Source organism: Manacus candei, unplaced genomic scaffold (assembly GCF_025592945.1).
Source record: "Manacus candei isolate 608988 ecotype Guabito, Panama unplaced genomic scaffold, ASM2559294v1 h1tg000003l, whole genome shotgun sequence".
In the NCBI taxonomy this organism is placed as follows: Eukaryota; Metazoa; Chordata; class Aves; order Passeriformes; family Pipridae; genus Manacus; species Manacus candei.
This window is the reverse complement of record NW_026138051.1, coordinates 5,812,585-5,834,111: the sequence shown is the minus strand read 5'-3', so window position 1 is coordinate 5,834,111 and position 21,527 is coordinate 5,812,585. Positions and strand designations below refer to the sequence as shown.

General features: G+C 44.7%; 2 protein-coding genes and 1 long non-coding RNA gene across 3 annotated transcripts in view; 1 reads left to right on the top strand and 2 right to left on the bottom strand.

Moving 5' to 3' along the window:
- Nucleotides 1–21,527, bottom strand: part of GPR50 (G protein-coupled receptor 50) — a 148,791-nt gene that overhangs the window by 27,356 nt on the left and 99,908 nt on the right. The gene's annotated exons all lie outside the window — the stretch shown is intronic.
- RNF128 (ring finger protein 128) overlaps nucleotides 1–21,527 on the top strand; it is a 316,984-nt gene that overhangs the window by 216,369 nt on the left and 79,088 nt on the right. The gene's annotated exons all lie outside the window — the stretch shown is intronic.
- LOC127471128 (uncharacterized) overlaps nucleotides 1–21,527 on the bottom strand; it is a 60,820-nt gene that overhangs the window by 19,492 nt on the left and 19,801 nt on the right. The window contains exon 2 of the long non-coding RNA XR_007904575.1: nucleotides 9,462–9,663. This is a non-coding gene — a long non-coding RNA (uncharacterized LOC127471128). The remainder of the gene's footprint in view (nucleotides 1–9,461; nucleotides 9,664–21,527) is intronic.

Sequence of the window (21,527 nt, the reverse complement as noted above, 5' to 3'; positions counted from 1 at the left end):
TGGCAAGCATCTTCTGCAAACACTCAGTAGGTAAAGTTTCGTGAGAATGAGTCCAAGCAAAAACTGTGCTTGAATATATCCCATGTCCAATTTTGCCTTAGATCAAACCCTACTTTACAGAAAACAGAATATTAGGTAGCCTTGAGCAATGCTGAGTAACTTTCTTCAAACTTGGGACTTAATGCAGGACAGCCTGCCTACCCACAAAATTGAGTTTTTGCAAAACTAGGGCCTAAATTCTACAGTTGTTCAGTTTCTGCTCACATTAGTTCATATTAGACCTATTTGACCATAATTATTTTAATCATCTTGCATTTGTTATATTACTTTGATAATATAAAATCATCTTATATTAGTTTCTCATAAATATAAATTGCATTAAGAAGCCAAACTCTTCATTTCACTTAAGGTTCCTCTGTGACAGCATTACGCTTCCCTATCTCATAATTTACAAAAAAATCCAGGCACTTATGAACAAGAAAATTAATAATTAAGGATATAATAAATCATATATGCCAACTTAATAAACACATTAAAAAGTAGAAAGCACATTTCATCTCAGTGTAACAACCCAATTAAAATTTCAAGGGTAGCTTATGGTTGGAGGTGGCATTATTTCTACCTTGATGTCTGTGTTATCCACGGCCAGGCAGCTGTCAGAGCCTGGAAGCTGGGGGGCTTTTCTCCCCCTGCCTCAAGGGGCTGTTGAGAAAACATGGGTGATGTGTAGGAAGCGAGAGGTGAGAGCAGGGCTCGATCTCTCTTCTGGCTTTAGTATCTCCCTCAAGGACCTGTGGCAATGTCCTCACCTGCCATTGCCCTGAGCCGGCTGTAGATGAGTCTTTGAGTGTTTCTGGGTACACAGGGCCAAGTGAGGACATAGCAGAGCAGGCTGGTTTAGGGCACACAGCTCGTTTCCCCTTTCAGGGGGACATTGCAGCTTTCCCAAGCAGTGTGAGACAAAAGGCAGCCTGGCAAGCATACAGAGGGTTTGGGACATCATGAAAAGAAGGAGGAATATTGCCTTGGAAAGGCTACCAGGAATTGTTTTGAATCTACCGCAGCCCTTCATAAGTCTCATTGCTATTTTTAGATTAAAAAAAAAAAAAAAAAGTTTCAGACTCTTAGAAGCAAAAAGAGTGGCTAAAGAAGCTCCATATTTTGTTTGAGGTATTTCTACAATGGAAAAAATATATAAATTTATCCAGACAAAGCTTTAGGAAATATCATTGACTAATATACTTCTTAGGTTTAGCAGAATTACTCTTTAATTAAATCAGATGACTGTCACTCACTGAGAACAGTGAAGCAGGAATATGCAAAGTACCTCTCCTTTTTGAACACGCTGTATGAGTTTCAGCAACAACACACTCATCCCCACGGGCAAACAAAAGCACCACTGCACACTGTGATACCAACGCTGCTGCGATGCACTGCAAGGGTCCCTCTCACTTATCTGGGAAGAGACTTACATTTTAACAAGCTGCTTGAGGCAGAAAGAGCCAAAAACATAGCTCCTGTTGGTCGCTGTGGGAGCTGGGGCTGGAGGGCATGGCCAATATCTCTGGGCCAGGGTAATGTCTTGCAAGAAGGAAGAGGACAGAAGCTGTAGGAAATCTTTACTGGATCCAAAAGTTAGTCACATGCAATAGATGTCTTTGTCACTGCCATAATAAATTATAGAGACTACATTCTCCTTGCACTGATGAAAAGGATTTCTTTTTTTATTTATTACTTTTGAACAGTTTCATTTTGCTGCAACAAATCACTCCAAGGCAGACATGGTGAGGACGATCTGCTGGCTAATTTCTGCCTTTCACAGGACTGTTTGGGACAGCTTTGAACAAGAGTTTCCAGTTCTGCATGATAAAGCATTCAGACTGAATTTAAAGATGAATCACTTTGATATCACACTTAAACCTTTTAAAGAAAGCTTGCTAAAAAGATTGACTGATGTGATCACTCCTAGGCAGCTGGACCATATTCCCACTTAGCAATACAGGTACAGTTCCAGTAGACACAAGAAGAGAAAGAAAATTAAATTTATGGGATAAACCTTTCTTTGTTACCTCACCACAACAACCCTCTTGGCCTCTACCTCAAGCCCCCTTCAGAAAGGAGCCTGAGCCATACACGTGTGCCAGGGTGTGCTGCCCATTTCAGAAACATTATTTTGGAAAACCCAACCAGAGAAACCCCAGATGGGAACCCTGATTGCTTGCACAGGGCAGCCATCCTCAACAGAATCTCCTCTTAAACATTCATCTCTCGTAAGCCCTTTTCATAAGCAGATGGAAAATGAGAAAGATAGCCAAGTGTGGCTTTGACAGCACAAGAGCTTATTAAAAATGATGGGGAGGTTACAAAGAAAACCACCTTATTAAAAAGAAAGGACAAGTCCTTTTGGGAGCCTGTCACTGCTCCTAATTCATCAGCACATTTCCCCTTTCTAAAGCAAAGCTACCTCAGCCCTCCTCAATGGGACGTGGTGCTCTGCGATGGCAAAGGGCTGCTGGATTCATTGCCTGGAGGTGGGCAACGAGTCCCTCATCCTCAGGCTGGCACTTGCATGGGCCATTAGCTCAATGAACCTCTGAGTAAATTGCAGCCTGACCTAGAAAACACAGGGACCACACAGCAGCAAATAGGTGGTAGGAGGGATGGGAAGGCCACTGTGCCCTGTCTCGCTGTGTGTGGTCAGAGCAGCACCAAACCCAACCCCTCCATGCAGAGCTACAGCCTCAGCAGCAGAAATGGGAACATAAATAACATTGTGGCAGGCTGAAGGAAAAGTGCATAAACTGTTTAATACTTCTCCACAGGCAGGCTGTGAGAAGCTTGGATGACCAACATCATCTCCAGAAGATTTTTGAAATGAGTCAAAGTAACCTTATACGGTTGCTGAGTAGGGTGGGAAAGAGGGAGCTTCGCAGCATGCAAAGCCAAGCCTGTCTATGGCTGCCTGCTGATCCCTGCCTCCTACTATCCCTCCATGCCTGGGATGCCTACATTGCTGATGGCGATCCTGAGACTTTCCAAAATGAGACCCAACCAAGCACATTTCCACTTCCTGGCCACCAGCGAGGGCTCACTCTTCAGCCTTCACTGCGCCGAAATCCAACAATCCTGCCAAGCAATTTTTCGCTTCCCAGAAATTTCAAAGCACTTTAATTAAATTCTGCAAAAAAAAAAAAAAATTCGCCTTGGAAATCCTTTCTGGTGCCCTTGAACAGGATCAGTTTTGAAAGGCTGCTATTTTATCTCCTCATTTGCCTGCAGTTTTGCTAGCCTGACTTAGACTGCCCCATTCCATACCTGCTCCCAGCCAAGGTCACGCAGCCCAACAGTTTAGCAGGGCTGTTGATTACTGCTGATGCTGTAACAACTCAACCGTTTCACCAGCTGCTTTCCAATAACTTCTGTTTTATCTTTTTCCCTTAAGTCTACATTGGGTTTTATTATTTTTTTCTAGTCTCATAAGCTGCTGCAGGTTAAATACCTTTCCCTCTGAATCAGGCTGTAGATCACACAGCAGAAGTTACCAGCAGTTATCAGATAATGCACTTGATCAGCCAAATGCTGCTCTAACTTATGGTTTCTGACAGATTAGCCACCATAAATTTTAATCACTCGGAACTACAATCATGCCAAGTTGGCCTTGAGCTGTGCCTGCACCCTGGGAAGGGATGACTAAGAGCAGTGTTTGAATGGTGTACACGTTTCAGAAGGGTCTTTTGGGAACAGGGGAATTACAGCCTTTACCTAAACTTGAAGATGTCATTTCTGAGATAGAAAGGGGAAGAGCAGGGAGGGTGTTTGCCATATAAAATGCAGATTAAACCCATATGATTCAAGCAAGCTCAGCACAAAGTCCGATGGTGTCCAATGGCAGATGCCAGCACAGGGACTTAGAGTTTGGTCCTGTCCAGCCACAAGACTCAATCCTGTTCCAAAACTAATTTACAGCTTTTAATCAAATGAAGCAGCTTCATTTCATTCAGTCCTCACCTCAACTATTGCAGTAACATTTGGTTTTTTTAAAACCAAATCATACATTTCAATTAAAAGGTATTTGGGGTTTTTCCAGGAGCTTCTGTTGGGTGTTGTTCAGGTGAGGAATCTCTGCCAGCATCAGAACAACATTCGCCCTTTAAGCCCCAGGACCCAGTATTTGGGTCCCTGCCCAGGTGCCAGGACCTGACATTTCCATAGGAGCACTGCCAGCAGGATCTGGAGAAGATCCTTAGGTGTAGGCTATGCAAATATTTCCAGCTCCTGTGCAGCTGCCAGAAGCAGCATTACTCACCCTCTGGTTAAATCACAATATTGTTTTACCTCACAGTACCATTTGAGAGCTCACATGAACCTTTGGCAGACGGCCATTTCACATTTCTTCAGTGCCGTAAACATGAAATCTGTCTGTTTGCTCTTGTTTCAGGCATAATCCCTGCAGTTTTACACCCTGTTCTTCTCTCTGGCATTTACATACACTCACTTACAAAAAGCAGCAGAGTTTAGTCTCAGGACATTATATTCACAGCTTTCAGCTCAGTAGCAAGAACTGTAACTTTCACGATACAGAGACCAGTAAACCTGTAAGGAGCCTATACCACATTATTAACTGCTACATAAACCTTACATTGCTCTCAAGTTAACTGAAAGCATCCTAAAACCTGGTGTCCTTTATGAAGTTTGCTCTGTTGTTTACTAACTGTGCTACAGTCAACGGGATTATTGGGCCTTTCCCAGCCCTCTCCCAGGGAAAAACTCTGCTGTGTTTCCCAGAGAGGAGGGGTGAAGCAGCCTCAGTCATCACACCCTCGCAGTCCTTAGGGCCATGGCTGTCAGCACAGCAAAACACTGCTGCTCTCCCCCAGCCCCAAAAGGCTCTCCCAGGAGCAGTTTTCAGCCTCAGACTCACCATCTGCCAACAAACATTGCTGTGCCTGTGCACAGCTAGATGTGCTAACACCGCTCTAAAGTAAATAAAAATAAAATCCCATTTGTTTTCTAACTGATAAGCTAACTCATTTTCAGAATCGCTTCCATAAAATCCAACCTGTGTAGGGGCCAAAGATGGAAAACATTCAACTGAAACCACCTTCAGTGTGATTGCCAGGCTGAGGAGTCATCGCCCTTGGCTAAAGCCCACCTGGCTGTTACAACCAGCTCCACAGTTCTGCCACAGACGGTCAATTAAAGCACCAGGCCTGAGTGGGAAAGAGTTTTCCAATCATATTGCATTTGAGACTTCGAAGATTTGCCACATTCCAAAAACGGTCAAAAACTTCTGTGAACTGAAATGTCAAAAAGTCCTCTCGCAGCCTGGGACCGGTTCGTTCAAACTGGAGCCCTGAAAAATCACTGAACATTTTGATTTTGACCTTGAGAGTATTCTTTTTCTTACTTCAAAAGTAGCAGCATTATTATTTCCATTATTTCAAAACAATTCTTTTTAATTTAAATAGCTGCCATTTGTCCCACACACTGTCTTAACATCTGAATAATAAAGAAATTTCAGAAATGCCAATAATCTAAATAGCTCACAAGCTTTATATTTTTAGTTTGCAGAGATTAAACATTCTTCACATTAATGAATCTTCTATGTTTTACTTCAGTTCATACATTTTCCTCCCTTAGTGAATAGCAGACCTCTCAGAAATCAACACAGCTTGTTAGAAAAAAGACAAAATGCCTATTAAATTATCAAGTGCATTTCTCATCAGAGTGCAGCCATCGTTCTCTACAAAGAAGCACTATAGCTTAATTGACTTCCTAGAAAAAGCAATGTTTAGGCAGATGGTACTGAGAATCATCTGAGTGTTATTCTTTAAATTGGTGTAGTTAAGTGATGGGGACGTTTTGAAAACACAGGAAGGCAACAGTGGGTGCATCACAGAGGCTTCGTGCCCGGCGTGATGGGGCTCAGTGCCCACAGCGAGACATGGAGCTGGGCAAAGAGCAGGGACTGCTGGATCAGATCTGGGGACAGAGAGGTCTTTGTGTAAATATGGTAAGTGAAATTTATCAGAAAAGAAAAAAAAATCCTGAAAAAAAATAGCTTGATAGTTTCCATCAAGCTATCAAATAAAAATCTACGAAAATGGATTCCTAAGGATCTGAGGGGGTATGGAGCTGGCAGGCTGTAACTGAGCCAGCTGAGCATCCCCGAGCACCTGCATGTCCAGTTCAGAGCAGGGCACTCAGAAGTTTGGATGCTGGTGCAGGGACCCAAAGCAATCCCTTGAGAAGCCTGCGTGTCCCTCTGCCAACATACAGAAATATCCTGAAGCATCTCCTGACAAAGAACAACCTCTTTACTGCTTGTTCTTCTGAAAACTGGAGGTGCTGCAGAGGTAAATTAAGATTTAAGGCAGGAGAGTTAAAATAGAAATCCTATTACTGAACTTTCCAAGGCTCATTCCTAAAGTGAATATCAATACTCTGCTCATTAACAGACTTCTGTGGAAACAAAGCCCATTTGCTTCAATTCTTTTTAATTTCATTCTCGTTATTTCGGTTGTGCATTCAAATTATATAAAAAATAGAAATAAGAAGAAAAATAAATCCTGAACAGTTCTAGGCTTGTGACTTTTGGAGAAGTGCTGATATTGATGATCATCTCCAGAACTTTTTTCCTGTGATTAAGAAAATGAAAAATGTTCCTTCAAGCTACAATTCTATTAAGAAGCTTTTCAGAGTAGGAAGGATCCCTACCTTTAAATTATTTAGACTTACTCTTGCTGGGAAATTGAGCGGTAGAATCAATGATAGGTAGAGAAGAACGAGAATATTTTAGGATCAAGGGCCATCCTGCCCTTTTTCTGCCGCATTTCACTGCTGAAGCTGCCAGAAGAGCCTGTCAAGCAACTAAGCACGTTGCTTAGGACTGTCTCCCTGCAAAGCAGAGAGGAAATCCTGTAAATGGGATTTTAAGAGCAGTTGGAGTCAGACTGCAGCTGCTGAAACATTTCTCTGGCAACATGACAGCCTCAGTGAGCGTCAGGAGGTGCACCCAGCCAGCACAGGAGCTTAAGCTGGGAGCTGGTAATGCAGGCAGGGTTACTGAGACAAGACAACCGGTGGCTTGTCTGGTTGCCAAACCACCCATGGCTTTTATGATGTGCCAAAACAAAGCTTTTAGAGTGGCCTGGGGAGCAAGGTGGGAAGGACCCTGGAAATTACTCCAAAAATCTTCCTCCCCAGTGCACTCCACAGCAGCTTTGGCCACTCCAATAGAAGTCTGCCCGGATAAAAGCCACACATGGCTTTGCAGTACAAAAGTTCAGCTACCTGGGTTTGCAAGATAAGGGCCCAGGCACAGATTCTTCTTCAGATTGGATGTGCTCTATGTGTTAATATGTGGGTAAACCCAGGGCACTGCAGTCAGGTCTTGTGGGCAGATGTTGAAGGCTGCTGGATGCAGGTTGAGGAACAGTGGGAGCAATGCAAAGCTTCCCTTGCTGGAGCAGCAGCCAAATAGGTCTCACTGGTCTCTGCTAGGATGGATTTAACAGCAGTGGTGCCACACACTCTGCCCCGCAGTATTGGAGCATGCACCACAGCAGGGAAGCAATGCAAAAGATGACACACTTTAAAAAGCCTCCCTCCCTCTGCAAATCTGCCTGGGCTGTGGTGAAACATCAGAGGTGACTAAAAGCTGGCACAGAAGGCTTATAACACCTTTTTTTAACCTAGCTTTGCCCTATCTACTGGTGACGCTTACAGAGTGCCCATCTATGTCAGAGGTCATGGAGTCTTGGACAGAGATTGCCAGGACCTGACATCCAGGCTACTTTCTTCATCCCAAACCCCAGCAGGCAACACTTGCCAAACAGGGCTTTCCTCAAACAGGAGCTCTCCCATCTGTGACAGCAGTAACAAAACACAGGAGAAGCACCATCTGTTCATCTAGATGGGTACCAGCAGTACCAATCCTCACCACAGCAGTTGTAGCCTTTAATAAATACATAGAACTCTTTTTCTAAATATTGGAAATATTTAGCCACAGAATAGCTATTTCAGCAGGATTTATTATTGTTTATGTTGCACCAACAGCCTGCCTTCCTAACAAGCATCCCAGGCTGGTACCACAGCTTGTACAACAGCGTTAAGTGAGTCCTGTAACAAATCCTTAGTGCTCAGCTGCCCACTCCTTGCTCTGTGCCCAGGGCAAGCGGGAGGGTAAGATATGGTGAAGGTGCTCCTGCTGCAGGCATCCCCACCAGCAGCCTGTAGAGGAAACAGTCCTCTCCAGAAGCCTTCCCCTATAGCTTTACAGGCTGGATCTCACAGGCACCTCACCTATCCTCAGCCCTGCATGTACAGCCTTCTCCAGCACCACCTTCTTTCTTTGACCCCAGCACTCCCATTGCAGGGAAGTTGGATCATTTTCTAGTTTTACAAGTGTCAGCAAATGCCATATGGGCTGTAGTTATTTTGGAGTAGAGAAAAATGAAGTCTCATCCTAAGCTGCCAGGGATGCTGTCTGCATTCAGCCTCACCGGCCAGCCAGGAAACAGAGTAGAGTCTGTCCTGTAGCCTTGTTGCTCTCTGGAGTTTCTGCTCACTGATTTTGGCCTCTCTGGAGTTGGCTGTAAGACAAGCACTGTTTTAACGTAACCTTTCCTGGCAAAAGCAATTTGCCCTGAATAGGAATGTGGGATTAATAACCTAGCCTTGTTTCCTGAATCTTCTCTAGAAACCACACATCAAAAGTAGTCTCTGGTAGCACAGAGAAAAACAAGTATGTTGAGGGTGTCACCCCCAATCATTCCATAGTTTGGAGCAAGTGTGGAGCATTACTGAAAGGAAAGTTGGGTCCCAGCACCCAAAGCCAGCAGCCGTGAGACCAGCTGTGCCCTCAGAAACTGCTATTTTTCTTGCTTTGCTGACAGATGGTACCTCAGTAGCTCTTGAAATAAATAACATTTTGTTGCCTGAGCTACGAATGCTGGCGTGAGCTTTAAGATAAAAAGAAAATACCCACATATGGAGCTGTGCTATGAGTCTGCTTTTAAAGACACTGGAAATTACCAGGGAAAGGGAGGGCTCCAAGTGTTACCTTTCCATTGACAGTAGCAGGGATTGCTGAATGGGGCTCTCTCATCTGACAGATGCTGAGCAGGGCTGGTTCCACGAGCACATGATGGCTGAGCAGGGCTGTATCCACCAGCCTGCTCACTAATGACAGACCCACCAGATCAGTGTGTGGGCACTGCCTCATTGCTGTTTTAGTCAATAAACCCCACTGGGTGAAACTACCAGCATGTTTATCACAAATAATATTTGACAGGATGAAATTAGCACATAGATGCTCTTATGTTGGTTAATGAGGTCTGAAATATCATCCTATAAATCATCAACAACAGCCACCCGGTGACAGACAGGCGGAAAGAAGAGCAGACGGTTACAAGGCATGCACACCACTGCAGTGACAGGGGTTTAAAATAGCAGCGTACCTTTACGCAGGACAGCCATGATCAGGAAATAATCAGGTGTGTTCCCTGGTTGCACAGCTGCCCTTTTAAGCAGACATCATGCTGGGCAGCTGGAGCACAGCTCAGAGCTGCTGAAGCCATCGAACTTTCCACCACATCCAGGTGCAGCACGGCGGGTCCTTCAGTTGCACTGTCGGGTAAGAAAGGCCTGGTTATGTTGTCCCTTCAACAAAGAAAAAGAAAGTTGCATTTGCAATGGTACAATAGGTTAGAGCTGGGTTTACAGAGTTCAACAGAAAGACAAGGCTCTGTGTGCTTTCCAACCCTGACTGGGCAAGCACCGAGGTTATCGTTCTATTAAAGTGCCCCACTTTGGTACCTGCAAAAATAAAGGAAAATCATGGCCAGTCTGAAATTGTTGAACATTTACAAGAAATGAATACTTTAATTTGCAGTATTTATCACCCAATAGAATCTCTCGTTCTCGTGATTTAGGAGGCAGTCAGGCTTCCTAAATGTACAACTATTCTTATCCAAGGTTTATGGTAAACACAGCAGGAGTGAGTAAATTATTACAGCAATTTACATTTACTGTCCAGTATTTTTTATTTAGGAAGTAAATCTACTTGGAAGACCACCACAGGTAGCAGGAGAACAGGAGGTAAGAGCATATGGGAGGCATCACAACCCCACCCCACCTCCTGTGTACAGCTGAATCACAGTTGCAAGCACATCTCTGCACACAGTTCTCTTCATAGCTGGGCTTGTTTTACAGGCACACACATCTCCTGCTTTAGCACCCAATTTACAACATATTCAGTGTTGGGAACAAATTCCAGGATGCTACTTATTTATTGATTTTATTTATTTATGACCTCCAGTCACTACCTGGAGTTGTATCCAACTATTCTAGATGGCCCCCTCCAACCTGCCCCTCCTAGCAAGCATCATAATCTTTTCACAGAGGGTAAATAAGCCCCTCCTGACCTGTTTCCTCACTCAGACAAGCACTTTTCCACAGAAACAGAATATTCTTCCCTGTAGGCTGGGTTCTGAGAAAGGGGTATATTGTAAACATTTAATATATGACTAAATACTGTGTAAAAATTATATCCCTAAGTCTTTTCTCACTGCTGCTTGGCCTGTGCTTTAAATTATCCTACGATGGAGTTATAAAATATCCATACATATTCAAGCTTCTCCTAATTTGTAACCTTCTACAGTCTGCTGTATCACTGGGGTTTTTACTTCAGCTTTAACAGTGCTCATTTGGTTTTCCCACCTATGCAAATGTGCTGCTAGCAGTTCACCTCGCCCCTGTCATTTCAGAATTTAGTACCATTCTACAACAGTGTAAGATTTGCTGTGGTGAGGGAGCTGGGGGTGTTTATCCTGGAGAAAAGGAGGCTCGGGGGGACCTTATCAGTCTTTACAACTGCCCAAAAGGAGGTTGGAGTGATGGGGCTTGGTCTCTTCTCTCAAGCAACATGCAATAGAGCAAGAGGAAATAGCCTCAAGTTGCATCACAGGAGGTTTAGATTGGATACTAGGAAGAAATTCTTCACAGAAAGGGTTATGGAACAGGCTGCTTAGGGAAGTGGTGGAATCATCATCCCTGTAGGGGTTTAAAACCCATGTAGATGTGGCACTTGGAGACAGGGTTCAGTGGTGGACCAGTGCTGGGTTAATAGCTGAACTTGATGATCTTTTTCAACCTAATTGAGTTTATGAATGTTGACAATAACAACAGCTATATTTACCTATTCCTTGCATTTCCCTCAGTACTTTGGTATTTTAAGTCATGTCAACTTCAGGAACAAACCCTCTAGGCTGGATGCTGCAAGTATTTCCCTCAGAACCAAACAGGAAATGTAGCAGAATGTGTGCAAATTACTCATATTCACCAAGGAAATAACTGTGTCCTGAAAATTTGGGATGAAGAAATATCTCACCTAATAAACAACACTCATTTCTGCAAAAAAAGAATAACCCACTGATGCATTGCATTATTTCAGTGTAAGATTATAAATGCTGTCCCCACATTATGGGAAAGAAACATCATTTCAGGTTTCCAAGAGCCAGCACATTACAGCAATGCCTGTGAATATTCCTCCTACTCAGTGAACTGGGAGTTAGCTCTGAAGGAAACCAAACATAACCAGGTGTGTAAGAGACTTTGTCTGTACTCTGAGTGTTGTTTGAAGCTCCCTTGCTTGGCACTAGTAGATAACAAGAAACTTAATTAATACCAGCAGTTACAGTAAACCTCAGAGACTTTGACCCTGGAGTTGATCTTAAGTATATAACTGCTTATCATACACTAACAAGCTGATCAGACTTCTCACATGAACTACCATAGAAAAACAAGAAACCTAAGAAGAAAATAAAAATGTGTGACATGTAAAGCCACTGCTGAAGTGTAGAACTTCAGATAGGGGCAGAGCTGCAGAAGACCAGGTACATCAGTCTCAGCTGATGCAACTCTGTGTTTGGTAATCCCCTGGGAAAGAACTGGCATGGGAAATGCTTGACAGAAAGTGTGTGTTCTGATGAGTTCATTTTGAGAAAACACGGCACTCGGGCTTTTGGGACATAGGTGGGAACTAACTTACAGTGCCAGGGGATGCTTGGACTCGTTATGGTAAATGAATTGGCAGCAGTGGCAGGAAACATCTTTGAAAAAGCTGGGCGCCGGTTCCAAGTGTGAGGCATAGAGCAGAGAATGTGATCTGGTCACATTTCTTTTACATCTAGACATCAAACTGCCTTTCAGCCCAGAAACAATAATAAATTTTGCTCAGTTGCTTGCTCTGTTGATACCACCTCATCACTTCCAACACATAAAGTGCAAGTGATGGCTTTGCTGCTGCAGTCGCTATCCTTTTACAGCACTAGTTATATGTTATATGCTGTAAGATTAACCTGCAAGCATTCACTGAGAGTCTCTTAATGCAAATAACCCACACCTTGCAGTTATTCCATGAAAAATATTACATTTGCAAAAAGATACAGGGCTTTAAAACATTGTCACAGCTTGCAGTCGATGAATGCAACATTTTTCTAAGTCAGCCTTGTCATATAAAGCAGACACTACATTCAAAGAGGCAGCAGCCTGCCACTGTTAGTTTTAGAGGTAAAAAAATAGGAAAATTTTCCTTGATGTAACACTGGAAAGGAAGAGAATTCTGCTCAAATCACCATTACTGTGCATGCAGTAAGGGTAATGAATGGCAGCTGCACTTCTCACCAAGGTGTACCCTCACTTACTAAACAGAGTGCTGCAGAGATCACCCAGCTGGCACAGAGAGGATCTTTGCTTGGCACACAGAATGTGGGAGAGTGCCTACTTCCCACTTGCCTGGGATTGGGAAGGCACAGCCTCAGTTCTCACACCTGGGATGCCACTGCTGCAACAGGCCTGTGATCCCCTACCTGTCCACTGGTGTTTGGGATGTGCTCTGACATCACTGGTCCTTACAGAAGTCTAGGATTCAATTCTTCCATCTGGCCTTCACAGGGCTTTCCAAGGGCTCCATCCCCCAGGACTGACCACTGCTGTTTTGCAAAAGCCACATCTCTAAGTGTTTGATCACCTAACCCCAGACAAGCCTTAAGATCACAGCAATTCTCAAAGCTGCAGTGACTGCATCTGCTAGTGGGGAAAAAAGCAATTACTCCAAGCACACTAATGGCAGAATGTTCAAGCTGAATATTTAAGGAGTTTAAGAAGCTTATCAGGGATCTCAGTTGTGTGACTTGTTTTCAAATTTCCTCTGTAAGTCATGTGTCAAAAAAAAAAGGCAAATAAACAATGAAAAAGATATTGAAAATATTATTTCAGCCAGCAGTAAAATGAAACAATGCAATGGAAGATTAATTTCCCCTCAGAGCATGCTGAGTGATGACACAAATACTCATTTCAAAAGATGCAAAAGGCATTGTGCCCCAAAAGATGGAGCATGATTATGAGTGTAATGGGTTGTTTAACTTGATAAAGTGCCAGTTTCTAAATAGAAACTGTGCTTTAAATATTTAATCACATTTTGAACAGTCTCCCATTTTTTCCTTGTCTAAAAACAGACAACAAAAAATTACATTTTTCTTTAAGCATCCAAAAATGTTGATACAGTAATTAAGCAGGAGGAGGAAGATTTAGTTAAATGTAAACCTATTTGGGTGCCTTATAGTCAAAGCAGAGAAGCTTCAGTGCAGATCCCAGTCCCTTATTAAACACATGCCACCCGATAATGGGATTTGCCTGTGCCTTTTGACTTTCCAATGGCTTACACACCTACGAGTGAACATGTCAGAGCCTTTCCCTTGCATCCCCATGGATCCAGTGTCTCACACCAAACATCAGCGTGGTACCACTGCCACAGCCTGGTGTCCTCTCACTGCTCTTGCCCAGAGAAATGAAAGCTCTAGCCTGAGGCTGGCAACAGGACATGCCAAACAGGCTGCATCCCACTGTCTGTGCACTAATCCCACCAAGAGGGGACCCTCTGCCCTCCATCACACCCTCTACACTGCTGCCCTCTCCCATCTGCTTTAGTCTCCATCAGTATTTCACTCCCATCTCATCTACAGCCCCCAGGCAGCTCAGGACATCCCCCGGTTGTCTTTTCTTCTGCCCACATGAACATGGAAAAATCTATGTATTTCCATCAAAAGATACTGCAAACACTGAAAAGAACTAGAAAGGAGATGCAAACATTCCTTTTGGAACCCAGGCCAAGGCCACTGGCTGCTACTTTGCCACCTTGAAAAGGACAAGGTAAAAGGGGGATGGCAAGAATGTCTGAGGGCCCCTCCAAGCCACAGGGAACCCCAACCTGCCTCTAAAGGATCTGGGTGCCCAAACACTGTGGGAGCAATGAGCTGATGGCCCAGGAAAGGCTCCTGGTTGCTTTAGCTTTGAACCCACCAGGGTTGAATCACCCAACCCTGACATGCCCACACTCACAATGTCACTCTGTTGTCCCCTGTCAGGCTCCGACCAAGGACCAGGGTACATCACAGTAGCCCAGCTCCAAATCCCAAGAGGCCTTTTCTTATCCAAGTATTCTGCCCTCTCCAGTTGCCACCTCCCATGAGAGAGAAAAGCTGCTGTCCTTTTCTCTTTTTTTTTTTTTTATCCCAAGGCCACAGCATTGCACTTTGAAAGAAGGAAATGCCTTTGTGGCTGGATGTTTTACATCCCAATGACAGATTGCAGATCCCTGACTGCAGCAAGCCAGCGTCCCCAACACGTGCCTCCAGCCCCACTCCGGCAGAGGAGGGATGGGAACAACCCCTCCAGCAGCCACAGGGCTCAGCTTTTTGCAGAGTTGGGTCCTTGGCAGCCGGGAACAAATTAACATTCAAGTGAGTCTGTTTGGATAACAGAAAATACAAAACCTCCACATGGCAAGTGATCCCTTTTAGAGCAGCATTACAAGCCTGGCAGCTGTCCAACTGGCACAGTAGCTCTGAACAGCGAGCACACACCACTTAGCTGGTGATGTGTAAAGGGCACCTCTTAACAATTCCTGCCTTGAAAAACTGTCTTGTGAAATTTTCGAGCTTGGGTTGTATTCATACATCACCCAAATCTGCTGTATATCATTCAGTGCAGCTATTAGTTCCAGGCTCTAAATAAATCTAGCAGCTGTGTCACTCACCAGCAGTAACAGTGTGACACTTCTCTTTTCAGTTTGCCTGTTTTCCCTTCTTTTTGGCACAGAGGGCTGGTTGATGAAGTTATGGATACTTCCTACAGTGACTGTTTTTGCATCCTTCATTGTTTTAGCTGTCAGAAGCTCTCTGTATCTGAAGCTATAAAACTCACTGCATCTCCATCTGTAGATTAAACTTTCCTAAAAGCTCCCTTTTCCAATCCCATTTTCACTAATTCCCTCACTGAATCAAACTCCACAGTCAGCTATCTGAGGTGTGCTGTTCCTTTGTTTTATCACAGAATATCTGAGCCAAGCAATAGGTACCTCACAGCCCAGTCTGACTTTTCTTGAAGGGACCTCTTGGGATCATCTCTCTCCTCCACTGAGTTTCATGGGCATAAAGGAGCCAATCCAGATGGAAGAATCCTCCTCAAAGTGGTTGCCTCGAGACAACATCTCCTTTTCCAGGTGCCAGAACACAAGAGAGAGTAAATATTCATCTTGGAGTCCCATGTAGATTTGACTTGCCCTTTACTAGGGGCTACCACTTTTAATTTTAGACCTGGCAGTTCTGTGGAGAGGCATACACAGGCACAGAGCATGGCAAATATGGCTTTTCCTGCAGGAAGATGCAACAGGAGAGCATCAAGCACAGCATGGCTCCTTCTCTGCCTCCCTATGCTGAGCCCAGTCTCAGCTCTCCCTCTAGCACCCTTCCACAACCCACAGCCATTGCTCTGCAGGGATAATACATGTGAACTATTTGTTGCTGATGATGGAAGCAACAAAAGGGAGATGGATTGCAAGGGACACTCCAGACCAGGGTGTCAGGGCAAGACAACCCCAAGGCAGAGGGGACAGTCCACAGCAGCCTGCCCAGGGCAGCCACGCTGCTGGAACAGGGCAGTGCAGTTCAGACTGATGCACTGTGCAGCCCATCCCCTTTGCTGCCAGATGAGTCTTGCTCTTTCCCAGTAGGTTTTGCTTGGCTTTGCACTCCCACTGCTAAAAAGCAGAGTCCTTGGGAATTTCACAGATCAAACACAATCAAAAACCAAGTAACCAACCCAACCTCCAGCAGTAGTTTATTTTCCCTGAAAAGAGGTGGTGAGAGGGATTTGGGACAAATCCGAATTTCATTGCTGTCAAAGGGCTGCAGAACCCCACAAGAGCACCCTGCCATTTACAGAGGAATGAGAAAGAGCTAACATGCATGGGCAGAGATGTCACTCACCCACTCAGGTGTGTGATGCAGTCATGGAGAGTAGCTCTGGAGACCTCCAACCCCTGGAGCATGTGGACAGAGGGAACCATCATCATTTAGAAAGGCTGCTGGGAGCCCAGGAACTCCAAGCAAGGAAACTGGAAGCATGTTCTTCTGTGGGTCAGGTTACACTTACACTCACCATACTCACCCCATTGATACCAGCAAGGTTTCCTGCAGGATAAATTCCTGATTTGTGTGAGCTAGAGAGACAAAATCTTCCCCTCATGTTTTTTTTTTCCGTTTTTTTATCTTGCTGGGACCTTTTTCACTTCTGATCTCATTGTTTCTATTCTGGGGCCCATTATTTTCTCTTGGCTTGCAGCTATCCTGACAACAGCCAATTTACAAGATCAAAAATTCAATGTAAATGAAAAAAACCTCAAAACTAACAACTAGCAATCTGAACAAAAGAAAAAGTCTAATGAAGCAACTATATGCAAATAAGCAAAATACTGAACTACCTTATTGTGCTGGCCTGATCGAGGCTAACAGGAACGTGTTGGGAACAGTCAGAATCACTTGTGTTTGTAGACATTCAAGCTCAGGAGGAAAGTTTATTGCAAGAGCTCTTTAGGAATGGATTTAGAGCACAGAGAGGGTCACACAGGGTAGTGGTACTAATAGGACACCCAGTTCTGGGTACACACAACCAATGCAGAAGCCACTCTGCTGGGCTGGGGAGGACTGAGCTCCTGGGGAGGGCTGCCTGCACAGCTTGGTCCCAGGTTGCACCACCTCCCAGAGATGGATTTACTCCTGGGACCATATTTGAGCTTATTTAGCTAAGTGCATCAAAAGTAAAAAATAATAGATAAAACCATCAAGAAATGTAAGACAAAATTAGTTAGGATAAAACCTGTCTGATGGGTGGCATTATAAATACTTAGGAATAATCACAGCCCACCCAAGACTATTTTCAAAGGAAAGTAGCTCAGCTTTGATGCCTTTGCAGTCCAAGGACTTTGGCTTTTTGCTTAAACTCCTTCCATTGTGTTTCATGTTTTCTCAGGGGGAAACACAGGCATCAGAAAAACACCCTTTTTAAATAGGCTGCAGCTGAAGAGATGGTTTCATCTCCCGTGCAGAGATAAGAAGTGCTTTGCTTTTCAAGAGGTTGAAGTAAACAAAAATCAGCAATCAAGGGATTCAAAGTGCCCAAAGAGTCTTTGCTCACTGCTTCTCAGCACTGAACAAGTTCTATTAAAACCAAGAAACCCAAACCAAGCCACAACCCCAGAATCACAACAGACATTCAGGCAGTCATGCTGCCCTGTCTGGCTACTAGAAGAAGAAACGACATAACAAGAAGAGATGCTGAAGTGTACTTTTCCCCAGGCAAACAAAAATAAAAGCTCTGTGAAAGTCACATGCAAGACCTGCACCCTGTGGAGTGCAGTGAGAACACTGCTTGTGCTCACCACTCCATCTCTGCTCCCCACAGTCCTGTATGATGATGCATCAGGAGCCCCAAGGCTTTGCTTCCCTGGGAGGGTGGATGTTTGCCTCCATTCCCCTGCTCCAGAGGCATCTTGCATCTCCCTCATGAGCTGTGACCATTGCTCACCCTTCTGTCCCACTCTCCTTGTGGTGGTGGAGGTCTGCTCCTGGCCCTCCAGTGTCACTACCTCCTCCCACATGACCTGACCATCACCACAGCCCTGCCAAGGAGGTGGTAGAGCCAACAGCACATCCCAAGGCCACGGGTGCCAGCCTGCCCACAGAAGCCTCCAGCCTCTGGCCCCGTGGAGCGCTCAGACAATTCCCAGCAGCCCTCCCATGAACCACCAGCATTAGGCTGGAGGGCACACACGGGTGAAGGGGCAGGGTGATGGCACTCGAGGGCTCAGGGGCAGCTCTCAAACACTCAAGCAAGGAGCAGACTGTGTCTCAGGAAGCACTGCACATACTTGGCAGGGGCCAGAAACACGCTGGCCGCAACACTTAACTTATCAGCAACAGACAACTCTGCAAGCAGCCTGCAGACAAGCTCCTGCGTAAATCACAGAGCCTCAGGCAGGGTGAGGGGACCCCATCCACAAGGTTCAGGGCAGTGAGGTGCCTTTTCCCAAGCAAGGAAGGGATGCAGACAGCAGCAGCAGGGACAGAACAGCCCCAGGAGCAGCATGCTGGGAGGAGGTATCTCAGAGACCTGCCTGCCATCGCTCCAATCCTGCCAGAGGTAGACTCTGGTTGCTAAGTCCAGCATTTGTGTTCTACCTTTGTATTTTCCTCAGGCTGGCCATATTCATATTTCCTTCATGGAAACACGGCACCCAGGTTTGTCCCATCTCCTCACAGTGTTTCCACATGCCTGGTAAGTTCATATCTCACAGACAAACCTCAGCCACTGCTGCAGACTTACAGGCCACTGCATCCAGACGGTCCTGGGAAGGCAGCAGATAGATACAATCCTCTCACTGCTGTAGCACAAAGGCTACAGAGTAAGTCAAGCCCTGCTTTATCATTCACCACAGAATCTACTTCTGCATCTTGCAATAATAGATGGACTTTGATATTTTTCATGATCAAACGGATGTGTCATGCAGGACCCTTTTAGATAAAGGGACTTTCAATAAAAAGTTTTTTCTAGTCCTGTAAATGATGCCATTATTTGAAATAGTAGAGTTGCTAGCAAACCTTTGTCGATCAGCATTTAATGAACAAGAACATGAGAAAACTACTACCACAATTATCTGCTGTGGTAATTTTACCTTTTCTAAGTGAATGAAAAATAAAGTGACAAAAGTTATCCAAAATTTTAAGTGAAGTCTTGTAGCCCTCCCACAATTAGATGATGCTACAGTTTCCTTTGACTGCACAGATGACAAGAGGAGGCCACCCTGGGGTGCACCACCACATGCCTTGCATAGGCAAAAAGAAAAGAGAAGCAGTTTTACCTACCACAGGATGTGGGTACAGCTGTTTTGGAGACAAGGACCGGACCTTGTCTTCACCAGCATCAGTGAGCTCCAGTGAAGTGCCATCAGGTCAAACCTGGTGTGTCAACCAGAAGAAAAATATCAGCTCTATCAGTAATCTGTGGTCAGAGTCAGTCCTCTGTGTGGCAAGAGGGCCCATGTTGGCCCAGAAACACTGCAAAGCTCCCCAAAGTACCCAGAAGAACAAGAACATCCCCTTCCAGCAGCATAGGACTGTGCTAAGCTGGAAAGGGGTCAGTGAAGGGAGTCTCCTACTCAGTTGTGGCACCTGTGATACAACATGAATTAAAGATGACTACACTGCTGCCTCCCAGGAATGCCACCATGGTTATCAAGGCAGTGCTGCTGCAGCCAGCAGGGCACCGAAACACTCCAGACTTCTGCTCTGCGGTGAAGTCTATAAACCCAGTGACCTGACACTCTTTGACAGGCAGAGGAGAAGACATCCAGCATATTGAAGCTGTTAACAAGAGCCATGGAACAACAAACAGCATCGTGATATGAAATTAAACTGAAATGCAATAAAAGTCCCACACGGGAAAATATGCAGATCGACCTGAACTTTGTCACTTTGCTGAATTACAGCACACTTGGTGACAGGGATTGCTTTTCAACTGGAAAGTAACAGATTTTTCTCTCTGATGTTGCTGAAATCTGGACGTAAAAAGCAGGTTTTTTGGGAAGTGACAGTGGAAATACAATAGAATTTCTAGAGGACATCTCTTCCTTTCATTCAAAGGGATATTGGTTTTAAGGAGAATTGAAGTTTTAATCAAAGATCTTTCTCATGTTTGTCAAAAGCAGGGAAAAGTGACAACCGCTTGTTGGCTGTTGGCTCATGCTGAGCCAACCCTTTGAATATTATTCCAGTTGATTAAATTTGCATTGCTAATAGAGGAGAAGCCATATGCCTCGAACACCTGTAGAATACAGCTCTGGCTTCTGAAAGGTTATTAACACACTATTGTGTTCTGGCGAGGAAGGGTTTTATCAGAGAGGGATGAAGAGCTGCTGGGGGTGCAGAGAGTCTCCCATTGCTGCTCCCCTTCCACACCATGCAGGTGCTCCCTGCATGGTTCACCCCACAGCCAGGTACAAAAGCGTAGCAGCAGGAGAGAGGAGAAAACTGCCTTTCCCTGGGCAAAAGCCTTTCAGCTTTAGGAGGGAAGTGTGTATCAGGGCAGCACGAAATCTCACCTAGGAAAAAAAAAAAAAAAGAAAAAGAGCATGCGAGAGATTTAAATCTTATGGAATGGCTTATAAAGATAATGGAAATGCTGTTCTCTGTCTGGCTTCAGCTTAGTTTTAAATGTCTTCGGTGAAACTGAGGAGTTTGTTTTTCCCATTGTCCAGTTAAGGGTTTTGTCATCACTAGAGATTGCTGAAATTATTGCTTTCTCCTTCAGGTTATATTAAAAAAATTAAACAGACTACTCCTACTCCTCTTAAGACTCTGCAGAGGGATTTTATCCTGATTGAAGCGTTAAAAATTAATGCTACTCAGACAAGTCCCTTTGGATTCTAAAGACTGCAGCTATTGCCTGTCTCCTCCAGGTATTTCAGTCGACATTATCTGTAATTAACATTACATGTCTTAGCCACTGGCTTTTTGTCAGAGAATTTTCAGCAGTGTAAATGGGAGCCAGTCCTGCCTCCTGTGAAAACCAGCCTCAAATGCCAGGCAGATCTAGTCTTGTCCTCTCTCTGGCATGCAGCCTTATTAGCAGTGAAGCAAACACTATATTGAGACAATTTTGTGTGCATATAACTTTCCAGACTATGGATTCTGCTAGGAATCATCTCCTGATACTCACTCCCACGCCTGCCATACCCAGGCTCAGAGACACCATTTGCTTTTTCCACTTAGAAGCCGTTGCCTGGGGAGAGGACAAAGCATTCCAGGAAACCCAGCTGGGCTCACTCTGTGTTCCACACAGGTGGGAATGTGTTTGGTCTCAGGATGGAAAAATCTCTGTCAGGAACTCCCATCCACCACCTAAAGAGCCCTGGGCAAGCATTACTTTCACCAGTTATCAACCCCACCAACCCAGCCCGAGCATTTGGGAATTACAAGTTTCACTCTCTCCTGAATTTCCAAAACTTTATTGAGCTAACTGAGAACCCTTTAAGGACAGCCAGGCATAGAAGTTCTTCACAGCAATGTTGCAGAAAGCGTGATAAAGAGACAAAAACGAGCTGGTATTTGCTCACGGGTACATGTGTA